Source organism: Microcebus murinus, chromosome 1 (genome assembly GCF_040939455.1).
Source record: "Microcebus murinus isolate Inina chromosome 1, M.murinus_Inina_mat1.0, whole genome shotgun sequence".
NCBI classification, from domain to species: Eukaryota; Metazoa; Chordata; class Mammalia; order Primates; family Cheirogaleidae; genus Microcebus; species Microcebus murinus.
Genome location: NC_134104.1, coordinates 76644594 through 76666302, shown reverse-complemented (window position 1 = coordinate 76666302; position 21709 = coordinate 76644594). Strand labels below are relative to the sequence as shown.

At 44.4% G+C, this 21709-nt stretch overlaps 1 protein-coding gene across 8 annotated transcripts in view; it reads left to right on the top strand.

Annotated features, from left to right (window-relative positions):
- The first annotated feature begins 4651 nt into the window (after positions 1–4651).
- ST6GAL1 (ST6 beta-galactoside alpha-2,6-sialyltransferase 1) overlaps positions 4652–21709 on the top strand; it is a 123814-nt gene continuing 106756 nt past the window's right edge. For 6 of the 8 annotated variants that reach the window (XM_076003100.1, XM_076003103.1, XM_076003106.1 and 3 more), the window contains exon 1: positions 5315–5919. The gene's annotated coding sequence lies outside the window, so the exon portion shown is untranslated. Of the gene's footprint in view, positions 5293–5314; positions 5920–21709 lie in introns of those variants that run through there. The other 2 variants (XM_076003074.1, XM_076003093.1) reach the window with 2 other exon arrangements.

Sequence of the window (21709 nt, the reverse complement as noted above, 5' to 3'; positions counted from 1 at the left end):
GTGAGCAGAGATCTAGAAGTCTTGACTTATGATATTTGATGTAACATCGTTTTGTCTTCTTAAGAAATCTTTTTAATTTCAAAATTTTACGATGGTACAAACGTTTAGGTTACATATATTGCCTTTGCACCACCCGAGCTACAAGTGTGCCCATCCCAGACAGTGCACACCACACCCATTGGGCGTGAATAGACCCATCCTTTCCTCCCCCTCCCTCTTGCCCAACACCTGATGAATGTTACTACTATATGTGACATAAGTGTTGATCAATTAGTATCAATTTGATGGTGAGTATGTGTGGTGCTTGTTTCTCCATTCTTGTAATAATTTGCTTAGAAGAATGGGCTCCAGCTCCATCCAGGGTAATACAAGAGGTGTTAGTTCACTATTGTTTTTTGTACCTGAGTAGTACCTCATGGAATACATATATCACATTTTTTTTTAATCCACTCATTAATTGATGGGCATTTGGATTGTTTCCACATCTTTGCAATTGTGAATCGTGCCGCTATAAACATTCAAATGCAAATGACTTTACTATAGAGTGACTTTTTTTCCTTTGGTTAGATACCCAGTAGTGGGATTGCTGGATCAAATAAATGGTAGTTGTACTTTTAGTTATTTGAGTTATCCCCATATTACTTTCCATAGAGGTTGTACTAGTTTGCAGTCCCACCAGCAGTGTATGAGTTTTCCTATTTCTCCACATCCATGCCAGCATTTGTTATTTTGGGACTTTTGGTAAAAGCCATTCATTCTCACTGGAGTTAAGTGATAGCTCATTGTGGTTTTGATTTGCATTTCTCTGATGATTAGAAATGTTGAGCATTTTTTCATATGTTTCTTGGCCATTAGTCTATCTTCTTTTGAAAAGTTTCTGTTCATGTCCTTTGTTAATTTTTTAATGGGGTTATTTAATTTTTTCTTACTGATTTTCCTGCGTTCTATATAGATTCTGGTTGTTAGCCCTTTATTGATGTATAGCATGCAAATATTTTCTCTTATTCTGTAGGTTGTCTATTCGCTCTAGTGATAGTTTCTTTGGCTATGTAGAAGCTTTTTATTTTGATAAGGTCCAATTTATCTTAAGAAATCATTATTGAAGACCTTTCTTAATTTTTAATGTTTTTGGAGTCAGATTTGTAGTTATCCTCTGGTTTCCCTCCCTTATGCGCTAGTATCATGCCAAGATTGGCCTTAAGAGAAGAACAGGGAGAATAACTCAAGATGACTTAGGTACACCAGGGTTCTAAGAATAATTCCACCTCCCCCAAGTGAGGATTAAACGAGAACATTCACATAAATTGCCTTGCACATTGCAGATGTTCAGTACATGGTAGTTATTATTATAAATTGAGATATTAGTATTTTGCTAAAACATCCATAATTTGAGATGGAAGACTCAGTTTCTCCTTGTATTTCCCCAAGCACCTAAGATGGGCTGGGCACAGAAGTTAATTGGGTGAAGTGTAGCTCAACTACTAATGTACCTACATGGTACGTCAGTTTCTCTGACCTATCCTGATGATACCAGGCCGAGACTCCATTCTGAGGTTCTGGAGCCAGTAGGTCACTGCTTGCTGTTCGAGGGACTGTGGGGCCAGCTATTTCCCTGTCTTGTGGCTGTGGTTCTTCCAAGAGACCTGTTCCTAGTTTCCAGCCTCTGCCTTCTAAGTGTTCTTCTCCAGTGCCCCCACGCCATACTGCACTGGCCTATGTATGCAGGTCTGCTTCATAGCAATCAGCAGGAGCTGCCCTGGGTGCTTAAATTAGAGATGCTGTTTTTCTTTTCTATTTCCTAACTTGGGTTCTAGTTGTGTTTATCTTCATCCTTAAGGCTGGCAGCACCGAAGGCCTATGTAGGGGCCTTAGGGAGACCACAGATGACAGCTCCTTTTCCTTTAGGCCCTGAGCCTATCCTTAGATTAGACAGCATGTGCTGAAAGCATGCAGAGGAGAACTGGGAGCTGTATTTAAGGATCTTGATGAGCATCTGTAGTAGGGTGGAGAACAAGGCTTTGAGAGGGTTTTCAACTGCCTGCTGCCTCTTTTCTCCCCCACAAGACTGTAATAACACCACCTCCGATGTAAGAGTGGTGTGCAAATGCTGTTTGCAGGTCGACTGTTGTAAATGAACATCATAAACATGAACATCATAAACATTCATAAACATACCCCATGAACATCATAGGGTATTATTTGTATTAGTCAGTAAACTGCCTAAAATGATGAGTGAGAAAGGCATTACCGAAAATATTAAGCAGTGGCCAAGGTTGAGGTCGGGGTAGGGGGAAGAATGGGTGATGTCTTTACTCTGGGCTGCTATAACAAAAAATACCATAAATTCGGGGGCTTATAAACAATAGGAATTTATTGCTTGCAGTTCTGAAGGCTGGTAAGTCCAAGATCAAGATGACAGCAGAAATTTGGAGTTTGGTGAAGGCTGCTTGCTTTCTGGTTCATAAGTTATTATATTCTAACTGCATCTTCTCATGGTAGAAGGGGCTAACTAGCTCTCTGGGGTCTCTTTTACAAGGGCACTAGTTCCATTCATGAGAGCTCTGCCCTCATAACCTAATCACCTTCCTAAAGGCCATACCTCCTAATACCACTACCTTGGGGGTTAAGATTTCAATGTATAAATCTGGGGGGCACACAAACATGCACAGCATAGCAGGGTGGTGGATGTGGAGGTCCCAGAACTGAGATAGTGTCCAGAGGGAAAGTAGGTATCTGTATGTACTTGCAAGGAAAACAACCAATCCAGGTAGGGACCCCGGGGACAATGGTTGCAGAAACCTCACAAATAGGCTGGTGAAGACAAAAAACTGCCCCTTAACTAATGCCCTAGTCTCTCCTTTCTCACTTATAGGTCAGAAGGTCCCAAATGATGAGAACCTTGATGGAAGCCATTCCACAGGGGCTCCCACCTTGGAATTTTGCCAGGAGCACCTCTACTTGCCCACTCATTTGTCTCGGAGTCCCAGGAACTTCTTAGGCTTGACATATTCTTTGTGGTTATCTCAGTCCTGCAAGCCAAGAATCCAGAGTGAGCCTCTTCCCTTGATTTCTCCGTAATGTGGTTGGAGTTCTTCTGGAAATGAGAACTATGGAGTGGGGACTGGACAACCTTTTGAAAGAGCCTCTCTTCTCAATTTTTGTTATTAGTTTGTAAATGGTGTTGACATAAAAGTGATGATGAAGGAAATGATTAAGGCTTTCAATGAATGTGTAAGAGGCTTCAAATTCTGGCTTTTCCACTTTCTAGGTGACTGCAATTTTCTCATCTGTAAAATGAGACTAAGACCACCACCTCTCTTATGACAAGGAGAAGCAATATAATAAAGTGATTTTGCTCCCAAAATGGTAGCTATTATTCAGATGACCGTTTTTATTCCCTTTGTCATTGACACAGTTCAGGCTCTTATTATATCTCCACTGATGTCAGCTTCCAAGCTAGTCTCCTGGCTTGCCTTCTCTGCTCCTGTCATCCAATTTCCAGCATGGTGCCAGAGGAATCAGTGAAAGACACAAAGATGTCATGTCACTGTACAAAATCTTTTAATAGCTTCCATTTTCTTTTTTCAGAATAAGGTCTAAAATCTGCAGTGTAGCATCCTTCCAGAAATAGTCTTCTGAGCTTGTCTGTTTCCATTCATTTCCTCATACATACATGTTACTGTTAGGAGCACCTCTATACAGCAGGGACTAAGCTAAATGCTTCACATCAGTCATTTCACATGATCCTGAAAACAATGCTATTCTTAATATCTTCATTTTACAGAAGGGGAAATGGAGGCTCATAGGCTGTGGAACTCACTCAAGAAGGCACAGCTAGTTGGTCACGGAGATTTAAATTCATTCTGTTTGGCACCTTCTTCAAATTGTGGCTCCTTGTGCTGAGTTATAAAGCCTTGGACCACAGAGGAAGGGTAGCAGCCACAGCAGGAGGACCCAGGCTCAGGGGAGGGAGGAAGCAGTGTTTGGAAGGAAGAAAGGTGTTGGGGATGGGAACCTCCCCTTCCCCAGGTTGGCGGTGGGGAGTGGCTACCTCACTCGGAGAGAGAGAACACTGGGCCTGGGCTTTAAGCCCTCTACCTGGGTACAGGACCTCGAGAAGACCCACACTACCTTCCACTGTCTCCATCCTCTTCTACCCTCTTCCCTCCCAGCACAGAGCCAGATGCCTAGTGGGTGGGCACTCAGTAGACATCTGGGATATGATTACTGCCTCTGCTAGTCGTGTCCCCTGTAGTGCTATGGGAGACTGGAGTGGCTGCCTTCAAGGTCCCTTCCAGCCCTCCTGTAGGCGGTTTTCTGTCTTGGGAAGTGGTCTCAGGGCCAGCAGGGATGGTCAGAATGTGGCTTGCTCTACAAACCCCTCTTTCCTTTCCCAGTAGCCCCACCTAAGTTGGGGCAAAAGGAGGGGACCTCGCTCCGCCACCGTTTGCCTCCGTTTCCCCGCCTGCCAGCCTGCAGCTTGTGGTGAAAGGCGCCTTGCGCAAGGGGCTCCAGGACACTCCTTCCCTTCTATATTTGCCCTTAGAGAGCACCTAGTACCATACGCGCCACGCCCAATGTTAGGAGCTTAAAGCCAAACCCTGTGAAACAGACTTTGTTCTTTCCTATTTACATAAGAATACGAGTATTCGCAGAAGTGAAGTGACTTGCTCAGGGTCACGCAGTCAGTCGGTAGCGGAGCCAAGGCCCGGCAGTGCTGGACTCACCCCTCCCTGACGTGCCGGAAGAGCCGTTTAGGGGTCCTAGTCCTGCCGCCTGGCTCCTCCCCCTCGGTCCTCGGTCCGCCCTCCTCGAGGGGAGGCAGGGTCCCAGCCCCACACGGTGCCATAGCCAGGCACTTTTAACCTTCCGAGCCGGTTCGCTGGTAACCTCGGGAGGGCCAGGCCGGTTTGGGGCGCCGGGGCGCCAGGGAGCCGACCTAGTCTTGGCAATTCTATTTGCATACGGAGACGGCTCTCTTCGTCTTCGCCCCTCTGCCGCGCTCTTCTTTCCTCCTTTCCCCCGTCCCCTCCGCCCGGCATCCCCTGTCCCCGCTCCTCCTCACGGACTCCTCCTCCGGGACTCCCTTGTGGGGCTTCCAGCTCCCGGGCTCTCCTGCCCCTGCCGAGCGCGGTTTCTGGAGGCACCTGGGGGAGGGGAGTCCTGGGCAGGGCCGGGCTGGGAAAGACGCCTGGGGAACTGCCTGGCGCTAACAAAGGGAGCCGGCTACCGGCCGGCGTGGGCTCGGAGCGGGCGGAGCAGCCACAGCCTCCGCGGCCGAGAGCGCAGCGAGTGAGTAGGGGCTGCGGAGGGCGGCGGCGCGGCCCGGGCCCCGGGGAGGAGTGATGCTGAGGGGCTCAGGAGGAGAGCGGAGCGGCGGGCCCGTGGCGCGCCCAGGGCGCAGGGAATCTGTCTCCAGCGCGGGCTCAGCCACCTTTGCCGCGGGGCCAGCAGCCTTTCGGCTCCGGGTGTCTGTGTATTTGTCCGGTCCGAGTGGCCGCCCAGCCTTCTCCCTGGCTCCTCCAGCCTGCGGACCCACAACAAACTCACGTGCGCCTGACCCTGGGGAACCTCGCTTTCTCCGCCGCACCGTCAGTTTTCGGAAGGGAACGCCTTGCAGAGGCGGGGTTCCTTCAGATCTCACCCGCTGGGTTTACTGGTCGGGAAACTGAGTCCCGCCGCGGGGGAGGAGGCACAGGCACGATAACAAACGCAAGTGCGCCCTGGTGCTGAGATCTGGGCGCACTGCAAACCCTTAGGAGCCTCCCTGAGGTGCCGGGCCATTGTCTTAGCCTCGGGGAAGAGAGCGGCGCTGGAGCCGCCACTTGCTGGAGGAGGGCGAGAGAGACATTGAAAAGGCACCGCTTAGACGTCAAACTAACTGCCAGACTTAAAAGGGGAAACGAAACGAGAAAGCAGGTACAAAAATGTTAACCCAGGCCGAGAGTCTGTCCCGGGCCGTGGCGTATTCCTTGGGGTGAAGTGGACACCCCCTCACCTCCACCTCACAGAGGTTTCTTAGAGATGTAGGTTGAACTGAGGGTCTGTGGGTCCCCCTCAATAAAAAAGACCGTGCCTGGCGCACTGTTGTCCCCGCACGCCCGCGACGAGCTGTGTTGGGATCATGCGGTCTTCTCCTCAGACTGCAGAAAGAACAGTCCAATAAAACATCGCCCAGCGCGGTCTTGGGTTTCGCTTGCGCTTTGCCTGGTCTGTGCCGGCGCCGCCTGGACACCCGGGTGTCACTTCCCCTTTTGGCTTGTTTACACAGCGAGGACTGCCGAGGCCTCTTATTCTAGCTGGGGACATACTATTTTCAGTTCTGAGTTTATTTGAAAGAAAATTCCGAGGTCCGGAAAGAGAGAGATTTCTTGTTTGTTTTGCTTTTTCTTTGCTAACCTATTCTCAGCTTAGCTTTGCAAATTTTACTTAATCAGACCTGGTCTGCAGCCGCGAGATGTTTGGGGATGGCTTGGCCTCTAGGCGATGGTGTTGGTGCGAGCGTGAGGCTGTAAGGCCGAAAGGTTGTGGCAGTGCGTGGTGTGCGCACGAATGGAGGCGCCACCGCGTGAAGTGCGTGCTTGCCGAGCAGTGGGGCTGAGGCTTCTTCGCCTTGGCTGCATGCCTGGAGATGAACCTGTCCCTGGGGAGAACTGGAGAGCCTCCAGCCCTATACCACTGTTACCGAAAGGGTCTAGAGAGCATCTAGCGAACCTTCTTTTACAGGAGGGAAGCTTGGCCTGAGAGCTTAACCACTGGTCCAAGTTTAAACTGGGTGAAATCAGCAACGGAGAGAGGTTGAGTGCGGGTCTCCCAACTCCCACACTGCACCGCCCTGCCGGCAACTAAAGGCACAACCAGCATTCTGCGGTTGGCTTAAAAAGCAGTGGCCTTAGGCAGAATAGAGTTAAACAAAGAAAGTAATTCAAATTGAAAGCTGCACCCTTCCATTATCCCTTTCAAGAGTTCTTTATTCTGTTGAGAAAAGATAGATTTAGTAATTCCTTACCCTCTTTCTAGCCTTTCATAGCTTAGTTATTTTTCTCTCCTGGCTGCCCCTCTTGCCTCCAATTGGAGTAGGGCCAACTTTGGAGACTCAGATGTTTTGCCTCTCATCCCTGTGCCAGGAGGCCTTTGTTTGGGCAAAAGCTTGGGCTGTTGACATCAGCCCCACTGGGAGGAAAGTGTCTCTTAGCAGGCTTCTCCTGAGCCACTCATGGGCGAACAAAGCATTGTTTTCATTGGTTTTATTTAATTTATTGTTATTAGTTTTAAATAATAATAAAACTTTAAACTTCTATTTAAAAACAGAAATAGCCGCTTATTTTTGTTTTTGGCAGAGGAGAAGTTGGAAAACCAGAAAACACTTCAAGGTCGGGTTTCCCCAAAGTTAACATGCTGTTTCTCCCTGTCCCTGTTATCTCTCAGCTACACTTGTTTCTTCCGTTAGAGTTAACTGGGTGTTTCACTTTCATGGTAGTTCCACTTGGAACCGGAGTACACTTTTCTCATCAGGATGCTAACCCTGTAAGAAACTTCCAAAGTTAGGAAGGAACTTCTGGGACTGGAAGGAACTGTAAGGAAGGACTGTTAAGGAACTTCTGGGACTGGACCCTTTTATTTTCCAGGTGGGGAAACTGAGGCCCAGAGAAAAGAAATTACTTACCTAATGATACACAGCAATGTACTACTTTTAGTGCTTTAGCCTACTTTTAATGCTTCATTTTGCATAAAAGGGAAACTGCTGCATCAAATGAGTTGTTGGTACCCCAGAGTAAAGTCAAAGTTATGATGGTTGTTATAACAAAACCCTTTAAGCCAGAGAATGAGTTCCTTAAGGACTTAAATAGGTTTGGTTATTAAACAAAGCCGTGGATCCCTATGGTAGACATGCTGAGGAGTGTTGCAGTTATCACTGGGGATCAACTTTCTTTAGTGTTTACTAAACGATTCGCTTTACTCTTGTGCTGGGCTACCCTGTACTTCTCTGTCTTATGCTTCCCCATTTAGGGAGCTGCTTTGTGTGTAGTCATAAGGCAAAAGGCAGTGAGAAATTAGAAGAGAGAGACTCCACTTAGCTGTTCATGCTACTTAATCTCTTGGGCTCCAGTTTCCTTCTTTGTATGGTCAGAGTCCTCCCTGTGCAGTCTCTGCACAGGCTGTTCTAGTGGAGCGGAAGATGCTCAGGCCTTACAGCCAGAAGATAGGGTTTGGGGTTTCCTTTCTCTCTGTGGTGTTACTTTAGAACAAGCAGACCGCCTCCACATTATTTAAAGTGAAGGGACTACCGTCTATGAATCTCCTAGAGTTGTTGGGGGCATTACGTCACATGACACGATGCTTATGGCCATTCAGACCCTTTGGCAGGCTTAAGGTGCTCACCAGCTTTTAAAGTGGTAGAGAATGATGGTGGGAGAATAACCTCATAGGGTAAACCCATACTCTCAGATTATAAGATCCTACCTAGTCACAAAGGGGTGTGAAGGCCTGCCAAAATATAAAGGAAGGCTTTGAATAGTTATGAAGTTTGTGTGACTCTAAGGTAAATAGACCTAGTAAAAAACAAATCAAAAACAAAACCAGAACTTTCACACCTAAGTGAGTAAAATCTCAAGTCAGCCTGTTTATTCATTCCATATTTACTGACAAACTGGCAGTAGGAGTGGAGGGAATCTTGTGCTCAGCCTGGGATTACAAAGAACAAGGAGATTCATTCTTTGCCCTGAGGAAGTCCCAGCCCAGCTCTATCATCCTTGTTTAGAACATGTTTGGTCGTCTCTTAGAGATTGCCCCCTGGAAACCCACAGAAAATAGGTCTGATTTATTTCAATATTGACCTCTGGGGGTCCCCTTCACAAGTAAAGGCAAGAGCAGGTGGTAAATGACAGAGTGGAAGAAGGAAAGCTTCAAAGAGAATGTGGCTCCCTATAGATGTGAGGGTGTGGCTGAATTAAGAAATGCTGGAATAATTCATTAATGCAATTCACAGCAATTGTTCCAGAGCATTGGAGTCCTGAGAATTTGGACAGAGAGTTGCTCAGACTTGGTATCAATGATTTGTCCAATAAGAACTGAATTAGGGAAAAATGAATTTTTTTCTTGCTTGTCTGTGTGTGTACTTAAACTACACAATGGCATTCTCACTCCTATAGATGTATTTTTTATAGGCTTATATGTAACAGTGACATATTAAGCCATGCAGTTGCACCCCTATTAAAATAGTAGGGTGATTTTATAAGTAACTACTAGAAGGGTCAGGTTAGCCTTCAGAATCAATGTGATGATTTAAATTTTATTTATTGTTCAGATTATAACAATAAAGCATGCCCATTGAGGAAAATTTGGAAAGTATTGAACAAACAAGGACCGAGAAACAGAAAAAAAATTCCGTTATCCAAATGCAGCCACTGTTAAGATTTGGCAGTTTTCTTCCAGTCTTTTTTTTATTTTAAAGGGATTTGTTTTCTGTAAATGGTTGAGAATATACTATATGTGCAGTTATTTCTCTTGCCTTTCTTGGTTATCGTATATACATCACATAGTTTACATTGCACTAAAACCGCACCCTTTCGTTGGTGACCAGTGTCAGCTGTTCAGCATCTCCAAGGTCATGTGGTCCTCCGGTGGGATCTGAGTATTTCAATGATCATTTCCGTGGAGGCCTGTGAGGGCCTGTAAAGGAAAGAGCTTTCAACAGCCTCTGGCTTTCCCACTCTGCCTCAAGGGTTCAAACATTAGTCCTTGGTTTTTTAGAAGTCTAAAGGGACTAGCAATAGAGTGGAGGGAGAAGGGCTCTGTGTGTCACCTTGAGGTCTAGTCCTGCCCTTGTGACCTCCAGAAACTTACTTTAATGCCCCAGTTTCAGGTTCCATATGTATTAATGAAGGGTCATATATTAGTTAATTCATAATGTATTTGAGTGCCCACTCTAAACCAACGATGTCTAAGAGGATCTTAGCTTTTAAAAGCTCACAGTCCAAAGAAGGAGGCAGGAGTAGCAAGAGACTAGTGCAGGATGCTGTGTGCCCACAGGAGGAACATCACCCAAGACTAGAGCGGTGGGGAAGGCTTCTTGGATGAAGGCCACTGTTGGATAGCCAAGCCATTCCTAATTTTTTCTTATTGCAACTGACATTGTGATTAACATGTTTGTGAATAAATCTCTGTTCATTTTCCAGATAATTTCCATAGGATAGAGTCCTAAAGTTGGAATTACTGGGTCACACTATAAAGGGTATAATTAATTATATTAAAAACTTCATAGATTTAGTTCAATTACATATGAAGTCTTAAAGTAGCTAAGTATAATGTAATTAAGGACACAAGCGATCTAGGATTTACATTCTTGCTCATCATTTTCCACTTGTGTGGACTTGGACAAGCTACTTACCCTTAGGAAGCTGCAATTTCCTTCTCTGTGAAATAGGTATAACAGAACTTATCTCATAGAGCAATTGTAAGGATTAGATGAAATCATCAGTAACAGGTTCAATACAGTGCCAGGTATTCAGGAAGCACCAGTAAGTGATAGCTATTATTATTATAATTGGGGTTTTCACAGCTGCAGAAACTTTTGCTTCTAATATTTTTTCTTACCATGACAGCAGGCCATCGTGTGGCTTTCTGTGCCGAAGGAAACGGAAAGTTAATTAAAATGGAACTTCCTACCAGGTGACAAGTTGAGAGAGCAATGATCACTCCTGTGATGCATCCAAAAAAGTCTTTTTATTATGGGAAATTTCAAACATACAAAAGTAGAAAGAAGGGTGTAAATGAGCCTCATATCACAACATCTAGCTTCAACTACTGTCAAAACTCATGGCTGATCTATAACCTCATCCTCAACCTCAGATTACTTGGAGGCACAGCCCAGACGTCTCACCAGCTGAGCTGTGGACATTTTGCTGAATCGCATGATGCATATTGTAGGCGTTGAGTTGTGCTGGCTAGGAGCCTGTCTCTACTGTCGCTGTTATGGGGTGTGCATGCATGAGTGTGTGTGTGTGTGTGTGTGTGTGTGTGTGTGTGTGTGTGTGTATAGAGAGCAAGAGAGAGGGAGCGAGAGCCAACCAAGGAACTTTGTAGGCTTTACTGCCCAAGTAAGGAGGCTCTGCCATGTCCCAAACAGACAGGGTGGAACGAGCACTGAATTTAGAGTCAGGGGACCTGATTTTGAATAAGAGACCCACCCATGACCAGTTGTGTGCTTTTGGCAAGTGAGTTTTGCATTTCTTGAAGCACATTAATAAAATTTGGTATTAAATGAGGTAATCCATGTGGCAGTTAAAGCGGCTCAATATTAGTTGGACCTAAATCAGACTTGATCCCAACCTTCCCTCCCTGAGAGGCAGAATTTCCATATGCAATTAAGGTCCCAGACTCTTGGCAGCAGGCCCCACCATAATGCATTCAGAGACAGTTGCAACCAGTCTTTTGTGCTCACAATACGGTGGTGGTTACTCAGATGAGCACCTGACACACAGAGCACCCGTGCTTGCAAATCTCCCATTCCCTCTCTCACTTAGCCCCGTCCCTCTGTTTTATGGATGCAGGCAAGGGGGCCCAGAGAAATTTCCAGTCCTTGAGTAACAGGACCTCTCTGAGCTCCTTCTCTGGGAAGATGGGCTCCCCTTTCTACCTTCAACTTTGATGGGTCTTAGACTCTTCCAGCTCACTGTTATACCCAAGTGGGAATTTTTTACTCAAATAAAAGAGGAAACTTGATCTGACTTAGTAGTCAAATCAGAGCCCTCTCCTTAATCCACAGAGACTCCCATTATTTCAGGCCTGGGCTGTGACTTGTAGTTTCTGGCTCTTGCTAGCTAGATGTGTGGCCTTGGGCAAATGCATGCCACCCTGGGCATGCCACTTTGGAGAATTAGCTCTCAGTACCCCTGCCCAGCCCCTTCCAGCTCTGAGATCATCAGATGAAAAATGTGTAGATTAGGAGACTTTTTCACACAATTAATAAATGAAATAGTTTTTTTAAAAAGAATATTCAAACAGGGTAGAAAATTAACCTCCTCACCTTCTGCCATGCCTCCCCTATCGCACTTCTCTTTGAATTAACTACTGTTTGCAGTCTGACCTGGTCCTTCCAGCCCCTTTTGTATGCATTTATATATGTATTCATGGTTATGTGCAAGCACGTTTTAAAACCTCAGTAAACGGATTACACATACCTGCCACTTTACAAACTCACCTTTTTCACTTTGCTATGTCTATTGGAGGTCTTTCATATCAGTGTATAGTTATTTTTTTCCCACAGCTGCATTGAATTCTATATTTTGAATGTGTTTACGAAGCTTCTGTTGATGGACATTTATCTGTTTCCATAAAAATATATTTCCAAGTGTATTTAGACCTCAAACATATGGACAGATGATTGTAAATGTCAGTGGGTTAAATGAAGCCAGTTTGCCAAGCTCTGGAAAGGGTGAGAGAGTGGGCACAGGGACACTGAGGACTATCCCCTGGGAAGCTGAAGTGACAGCTCTCAGAAAACTACCAAGAGGCTGACTGTTTGCTTGAAAGGTTATTTTTGGAACTGGCCTGCCTGGTTGGGTGCCTTCAGCTGCAAGTGCAAAAACTGAGCTGCGTCATCACCTTCTCCTTCCCTGCCCAGTGTCCCTGGGCCTTCCAAGTTTGTTTCTGTTCCCAGGGTCAGGACTAGGGACCTTGTGGGAGAACTGGCACTTAAGTGGTAGGGAGGGAGGAGAGGGACGTGAAGAAGAGAAGGCAGGCGTGTTTGCTGTCAGGCTCTGGAGGAGGGAATGTGCTAATTCTACTCTACTCTGTCTGGTTGTTCAGAGCCATCTGTAGTGTGATGCGTCGCTGGTCCCATCTAGACAGTGATAAGATGAAGCACACCCAGAAATGGGCTACTTGGAAGACTGCAGTTTAGGATATCATACTGGAGGTGGAGTAAATGTGGAAACTGGGGCTTTTTAGCCTGCAAGAGATAAAAATAAGAGGCATCTGCTGCTGTGGAGGGGATAACCAATATAGGGGTGGAGGAGGAGAGCAAAGAGTTGCAGGAAGGGCAGATAAGGAAGAAGTGACTTATCAGAACTGCCCAGTGATGGAACAAGCTACACTACAAGGCAGCAAATGCCCTGTCATAGGACATTCAAGCAAAAGTTGTGAGTAAACTTGCTTGCCACCAGAGGACTCCTGCATTGCAAAGGGGTTGACTGAATGCCCACTAAAGTCCCTTCCAACTTTGAGAGTCTGCGACTATGGGACAAGAAGCAGAAAGATATGAAATAGGACTGAGAGGGTGCGACAAGTTATGGACAATGTAATAGAGCTGTTTTCACCTGCTCGGAAAAGGTGGAATAAAGATGAAATCTTCAAAAGAGGCCTAAACATTGTTTCCCTTGGATCTTGGCAACCCTCTCCCTGTTCTGTCCTTGGCTTCGGCTCTGCTTGACCTTATATTCATAAATTGTTTCCACAGGAATAAATACATCACATACACTTTGGATGACCAGGAAATCTGGCAACTGGAAAAGAACTACATGTCCCAAGAGGATGCTTGTAAATTTTTTTCATTACAGTCTCTAAATCTGCATCCATCTTCTGGTTGAAGGAGCTTTCCCTAACACAGTGCTGAGACATCACCCAGCTTTAATTTTAGGAACACGCTACCCTTCGCAAGCTCCTGAAGGTCCTCTGGGCTGGAATTGGGAGCATCCACCATGTTTAAGCCTCATCCCTTTCTTTTGTGCAAATAGGAAGAGCATCTTGACTTATGCATTAGCTGACTTTGGTGAGGGAAACATGGCAAAGTTTACCATCTTCTGGGCTTTTGCTCTGTGCCTGTGTTTGATTAGGCATGATGTGTGTTCTCCCGTCCAATTCTCATAGCAAGATGTGGTGTGTTGGTATCATTAGCTCCATTTTGCAGATAAGAAAACCAAGTTTCAAAGAGGGCTAGCGGCTTACCCGAAGTTTTACTGCTGCTGAGTGGAGAAGCTGGGATTGGGTGTAGCACAGGTTTTTCCACTGCTAATAATTCCCAATCCTTTGGGTCTGTGAAATGCTTAGTCTTTGTGGTTCATTGGGCTGAATAATTTCTCCTTACAAAGCCTGATGGAAGCTTTCTACCATTCCCCTAAGAACATATGAAAGAACTCATGAGCAGTCATGTGTGAATAGCCTGACTTTTGGATTCAGCATACATTTTCTCCTTTCCCTTTTTGGTAAGAGTTATTTGCGTCAAGCTTGGTTTGTACAATTTTTTTTTTGCTTGTCCTTTATAGCTGTGATCCACATGTACTCATTATCTAGTTATAAGTGGGAGTAAACACCGTCAGTGAGCATGGCCACTGCTTGTCTACCTTAAATGCCTTTAAGCTCATGAATGGAGCTCTATATCAGCATTGTTAAGTGCTTATCTTGCAGCTGTGCTTCTAGGTTCTTAAACAGTTTCTTCTCTTGTAGAGTTTATTCAACACTAATTTGTTTATAAAATATTTTTGAGTACTTATTGTATGCTAGGCATTGGGAATACCTATGTAAAGAACCTACTTTTGGATATGCACACGCACATGTTCAGTGTAACTAGCAGAGTCTTGGAAGTTAGCGGCAACAAAGTAACCATATCACTCTCTTCCTCTTTCTCAGAGTCCTTGCTTTGTTCATTCATTCAACAAACATTGAGTGCCTGCTGCAGGCCATGCACAATGCTCAGTTTTAGAACATAGACCCAAATAATCCCCACAGTCTGTTCCTTCCAGAGTTAAGTTGGAGGTAGACATGAACATATCAACAACATAGTGTGGTAACTATTATGATTTAGATATACACACAGCATGGAAAGAAGATACAGTGAGTTGGAGGAAGCTTTCTGGCATAGGCAATAGCCAAGCTTGGTCTTAGAAAGTGGTTACCGTTAGCCTCTGGAAAAAGGGCATTTGGGGGCAAAAGGGCTGCAGGAGCAAAGATCCGAGGGTAAGGAACAGCTTGCTGTGCACGTGTGTCAGGGAAGCGCTAGCAGCAGCTGACATCCCTGGAGAGGGGCACATAAGGCAGGAAGTGGTAGGGGATGAAGCTGGGACAGTTACATGCAGTATCTAATATAATTTTCATAGCCTCCATGTGTGGCATGTACTATTATTATCTCAGTTTAATAGGTGAGGAAACAAAGGCTGGAGGAGAGTTGGCTCTTTCTTCCAAGTCAGACTGTGAGTGTGTGGACAGGGGTGGTGAACCTGAGGCCTTAAGGTGTGGTCTTCTAGGCCCTTAAGTGCAGCCTTTGGACTGAATCCAAATTTTACAGAACAAATCCTTTTATTTTTATTAATACATTTTGTCTTATTTTGAAATTGAATGTATTTAAAAAACCAAAGAATAAAATAAGTTTCAACAAAATAATCCTTCAGATTGACTGGCACAATTTGAACATTAGTAAACCACAGGGGCTAAAGTGACGGCCGCTATGCTCATGATTTTTCTACCTGACTGGCACCACTACCACACAAGGCTGGTTGGCGAGAGTTTATGGGGATCAAGTACGCCAGTCCGTTATCAGCTTTTGACAACGGCACACTGTGTTTCTGTTTGAAGTGGAATTTGTGAATGATCGCACAGCTCGACAGTACTTTTTAATTGTCTGCTTAACAGCCCATCAAGCCAAAGAAGACAAGAGAATGCTGAAGGAAGAAAATAGATTTTTTTAATGAGGATTGGGAATTGTAATATTATCTTGTTTCTGTTGAAGATAAGATGATTTGCTTGCTTTGTGATACTGCAACGTCAACATTAAAGAAAGTCAATGTTCATCAGCATTATAACACTCATAAGGACCACAAATATTTTAAATTAGAGGGAGAGGCACGAAAGGTGGTATTGCAGAAATCAAAAGATAAAAAGCAAAAGCAAAGACAGTTCTTTCAAGCAACAATAAGACCTGGAAGCAATGCCACTGAAGCAAGTTATAAAGTAGCTTATATACTTGGGGAAAAAGGGAAGCCATTAAGTGATGGTAGAAATTGTGAAAGAATGCACTGCTGAAGTTGTCAGATGCTTAGACCTGGATAATATTTCAAAGTACGAATAACTGATTATTCTTTCAAGAAAAAGAAGACTTCTTTCAAGAAAAACCATAACTGATTGGCAGCATGAATTAGCCTGCAACTTAACAACTTCATGTAATACTTCAAAAGGAAAGTATATATTGTTCAATCACTTTGTATGAATCAACTGATACTCCTGACTTGGTGCTGGTTTTATACTTCATTTGGGTTATAACAGAAGATTTTCTTTGCTATGAAGGGTTACTTGCTTTGGGCACTCTTGGAAACAGAACACAGGAAATAGATATCTTCAATAACTTTCAAGATAAATATTGTGAAGTTGGGCTGAATTTGGTAAATTTAGTGAGTGTATGTACAGACTGTGTACATTTCATGACAGGAAAATATGAAGGATTTATTGCATAGACAAAGTATTTAGGGATCCAGAAGCTCTCATTTCTTTTCCTTGTATTTTCATCAGCAAAATCTCTGTGCTAAAACTGCTATTTTAAGTGACACTGTGCAACAAGCTATAACTATTGTTAACTATATTAGTTTTGTAACATGCTGAAGTTGAAAGATGAGGTATTCAGCATGGATTTGCCCTATCATTCTAAAGTGCATTGGCTATCCCAGGGATAGGTGTTAGCCAAAATTTTATCTCTGTGAGAACAGATAGTTACATTTCATGAAGAACAGAATCAGCAATGTGAATTATTGAAAGAAGATTTCTATAGAAATGCAGCATTTTTGTGTGATATCATGTCAAATCAAAACCACTTGAATATTTCTTTGCAAGGTAAAACTAAATCTATATATGATATGTGGCAAAAATGCAAGCATTTTTTAAAAGCTATTTCTTTTCAAAACATTTCTTCACAAGGAAATTTTGGATGAACATTTTCCTCAGTTAGCAAAGGTCACTGATGAGCAGGATGATATATGTGAATCATCTGAAGATTACATAGCTGTTATAGACCTATTCATTGGAGAATACAATGAATGGTTCACTGACTTTGAGAATCATGACATCACATTCAAATTAGCATTTCAGCCTAGTTGATATCACTTAGTTGATATCACCAAGGCACCTAAAGAACTACGGATGGAATTGATTGAGCTCTCAGTAAATGACATTTTAAAGTCATTGTTTGATGCTAAGAAAGACCCAATTGAAATATGGGAAAATGCAGTTGAATACCCACACTTTCAGCACCATGCCTGAAAAATGCTTTCTTGCTTTCAACCACTTGAATTGCTGTGAATCTACAGTCTCCTACCTAACCCAAATCAAGACGCCCTTAAGGTCACAAATGACTGATACCCACCTAGAGGATCATCTGAAACTTCAGTCCTCCGTGCTGCAACCAAATATTCAAATGCTTTTCAAAAACAGCAGACACTACAAAGTCATTAAAAGGTTAGTTAACTTTAAAATTAACAAATAGATTTCATTTTTTCAAATTCTTAAGTACAGGGTAGTCAGATTTTTACACAGTAATGTACATTTTAAAGTATATCTAATTGAAGTTTCTTGAATGCAGCCTTATTTGATGATAGCTAAATTAATGCAGACTTTCAACACGAAAAGGTTCCCCATCCCTGTGCTTAGATTTGAACATAGACCTAGTTGCCTCTGGAGCTCTGCTCTCAGCCTCCAGTGCAGTGGCTGCAGGGGAGGTTGTGAAGGTCTGGCTTGCTGGCTAACATGCTTGTTCCCTCTCTGACTCTTTCAAGAATAATCCTCTTTCTTCCACCTGCCTCATGCTGTTGTCTAACTTTACATTAAATTGGTATGAGTGGGTCTGATGTTGACAGCCTCTTCTGAGTCTGTTTTTACCCTCTTTTTTATCCAGCCAGTCAGTAGTCCAGATATCTTCATACAAAACCTTTCTGTGCCCAACCATGTGTGACAAGGGAGAAGGAGAAGATTCATCCCTTTTCCCCAAAGCTGCAGGTTCATTTAGGAGCCCAGGCATTACCTGCAAACCCTTTAGTTGAGAGAAACCCTTTGGGGACTGGAATAAAAGCCATCAGTGTGGGCTGCAGTGAGTTGGCCTTGAGCTCTCCCTGCAAGGATGCATAGGCTTCAGGAGGGTGGAGGGCACAATATGTTAGCAAAATTATTTTGTCTCACCTGATGATGAATGGGACACCTTTTGCCTATTCCCCAATCCTCCAAGATAATTTCTAGTTTGGAGTTGGCTCTTGGGTAGGAGAGGCAGTATTCAGGGTGTTCATTCATTTAAAATAAAAAAATTATTAAAAACTAATAAATCAAGAGCTCAAAGGCAAGATGATGAGACTACAGAATGAAATAAAAGAAGTAATTACAGAGCTAAGAAAAAATTGAGGTTACAAGCAATATCATTATGGAAAAAGTTAATAAGGAACAGAATAGAATCCACTGAAAACTAAATTATTAACAGAAGGAAGGCTTGGGGAAAATCGCAGCATATGCTGAGGAAAAAGATAAAGAGCTTAAATCAGAGATCTGAAGGTCAAACAAAGGTGATCCCTCCGAAGGGTAATTGGGGAGTGTGTGGAGGCACACATCACTTCTGCTCATGTTCCACTGGCCGAAAGGAAGTCACATGGACACACCTGGCTGCAAAAAGTCTCCAGCTGAGTGACCATGTGCCTTCTTAAAACTCAGGTCTGGGGAAGGCTTTCTGTTACTGAAAGGAAAGCTGGATATTGGGAGTGATTAGTCTCTGCCACAAGGGAAAGTCATGTTGGTCTCTGACTTGACTCACAGCAGAAGAAAGACACTGAGTGGAAATGTTTACAGAGTTCTGGGGGAAAGGCAACGGGAGTGAAGACTTTTACAGTCAAATTATTTTGGAAGTATAAGGCAGACAGACATTCTCATACATGCAAGAACTCAGGGAATCTAGTACTGATGAGCCCTTCCTGGAAAAACTCATCAGAGGAGAAAAAAGACATTAATCAGCAAACACATGTAGGAAGGCGTAGAGGTCATTTGGTGAGCCCTTAATCTGTTAAAATAGAGAAGCAAAGCTAAGCAGGGGTGGGCAGTTAAGGCTAAGGAATAGAATGTGAGGAAGTAAAAAGAATGTACCAGAAACAGCTAGGAGGAGAAGTGGAAGAGATAGAAGTGCTAACTTTTATTAGATGTTCAGCTTTTCCTTTAGTTTTACTTTTCTATAGAATTAAAATAAAATAACATTTAAAAATAAAAAATAGCTACTTTATAAGGCAATTACCATCCATCCTTCTTTTCATCCTCCACCCTTCTATCCATATGTAAATATAGAGACATGTAAGGGATGATATTAATTTATTCTCTTTTTTTCTAAATAGAGGGCTCTTGGGTGATTTTTAGCTCTATATAGTTTTTTGTATTGATGGACACTTTTAAAAAAATAATGAGCTGGCCTTATTTAAATAAGACCACTAAGGCTATTCTAAAAGGCATCATTAAATGCTGGTCCTCTGGGAGTGAAGGATGGGGTGGGAGATACAAATAGATGAACAAGATGTTGTCATGGGGGAGTTGGCGAGTCAGTTGGCAGAACAAAACACATTGTAAGTCAGATGGGCAGTTGGGTGTTGGGGCTCAGAGGATGATGGGGAAGGCTTCACAGAGGAGACAGATGGAGTTTGACCTGGATGTTGAAGGATGAGAAGAGTTCTGGTAGGTGGAGAATGGGAGAGAGGACATTCTTGGCCTGCGGGCAGCAGGACCACAGATAGAGGGGTGAAAGTCTGTGGCACGTCTGGGTCACCGTGAGAAGTTTGTTGTGGTTGAGAGCAAAGGATGATGAAAGACTAGCTACTGTTCATACAGTGCCCACACATACCAGGTACTACATACTACGGACCTCTACGTTGCCCAACAACCCCATAGAGTGGGTATAGTTATTGTTATTCCTACTGTACAGGCAAGGAAACTGAAGTTAAGAGTGATGGATTAATCTGCCTAAAGTCACACGGTGGTGAAACTGATTTGAACCCCCCGAGCTGCTTGCAGTCCAACGCCCGTGGTTTTTCTACTGTGCTATGATTTGTAGCACATGGAGACCTGAATTAGCCAACTTTGTGAAATGTCAAACATAAAAATATACATAAATATAAAAACATTTATAAGTAAATATTTTTATGTAAAAATATATTTACTTATAAAATATCTACCAATAATATAAAACATATTTTAGATGTAAATTTTGTAGGTAAATATAAGAGCCTAAATTATGGTCCAGACTCCACTATCCGGCAGTTGTGTGGTCCCAGGCTACTTAATCAGAACCTAATTTCCTTATCCATAAGAGGGGATAATTGTGCCACTGTTTAACCTCAGATTAGTTTTTATGTTCAAACTAGATCATAGATGTGAGATACGAGAGCTGCACAGAGGGTTTGTTATTGCCAGCACACCCCTTGATCTCCGGAGAGCGACATCCGTTAGAGCACCCGCAAGTGTCTATAAACACTCTCACAGTCCCTGTGGGGTTGAAACAAACAACTTGGTCAGCAGGCAAGAAGCTGTGCCTCCCTGACTCACATAACCAGCTGGGGGCTGTGGTGGGAGGCAGCTGTCAGTCTCACGTTGCCACAGCCTGGCTGAGAGGATGCTCCTGCCTGCCTTCCTGGTTCTGGGGAGTGTCTGGTCCAGAGAGCTGGGTCGGGATGGCTGTCAACAGCTTGGTGAGGGTGGAGGAGGGTGTTCCAGACATGCCAAGCTGCAGGAAGGAATGTCAGAGCTGCCAGGCCAGCAGGCTCCAGCCACATCTGGTAGAGGCTGGTAGTCTGGAAAGGGGACGGGAGGATGGGGTTATCGGGGGACTTTGGTGGCAGTCTATCCTCCAGAAGTACTGATGAGGGAAAGGTGGTCTCAGAGACATTGGGTTTCTGACAAAACACAGCAGGGCAGGTGGCAGCCTGAACTCAGCACTGAGCTGGTGTGGCTTGAGGCACCTTGTGTTTGCTCAGGGATGGATCAGGATTGTTCTAGGGTCTGGGGTGGGGCCTGGTGTGCTTGGGGGGGGGATCCCAAAGCCCTACTGTGTGTATGGGTGGTGGGACTACTGGTGAGAGACCCAGGCTACTCCGTGCTGCTGCAGAGATCATTCTTACTTATCCCATGGTCTCTCTGCTGTAACCGGCCTTTGTCTCAGCCTCGGCTCCAGCAGCCATAGCTCAGGACGAGCCCCCTCAAATTCTTCACCCACAAAGGAAAGAGAAGGCCTGTTTTCTCTTACACCATACTTACCATGTTTTGTGAAGTTGGCTGTGTTAGAGCGTGGCTTCCTGCACGGTGGGGATAACCACTGGGTTCTCTGCACAGCCTAGGCCCGGCGCACTGCCCTGTCCTTAGAGTCCTTGCGGAGTGAGCTCAGCCATCCTGATGTTCCTCTCTGCCCCCTGAGATCAGGCACAACCAGACGCCAGTGAGCACGAGTGGGTGCTCCCTCGGTAAGGTCAAGGTGCGAAAACAGGCCCGTTGCGGGGAGCATCTTAGGGCTGTCACGCCCTCCTGCCCCACTGGGCAGTCTTTTTCCTACCTGCCAATTCTGGCCTTGGGAGTGGAAGTCAGGCAGCAAGATGAAAGAAGGAAAGCTCTCTAGGGTGATCCATGGCTCTGAGCCCTGGTGGGGAGTCAGGCTCCGGGCCTTTCTCTTCTTGCCTTATCCTTTTGGGAACCAGGGTCACGGAGCGTTTGTCCCAGG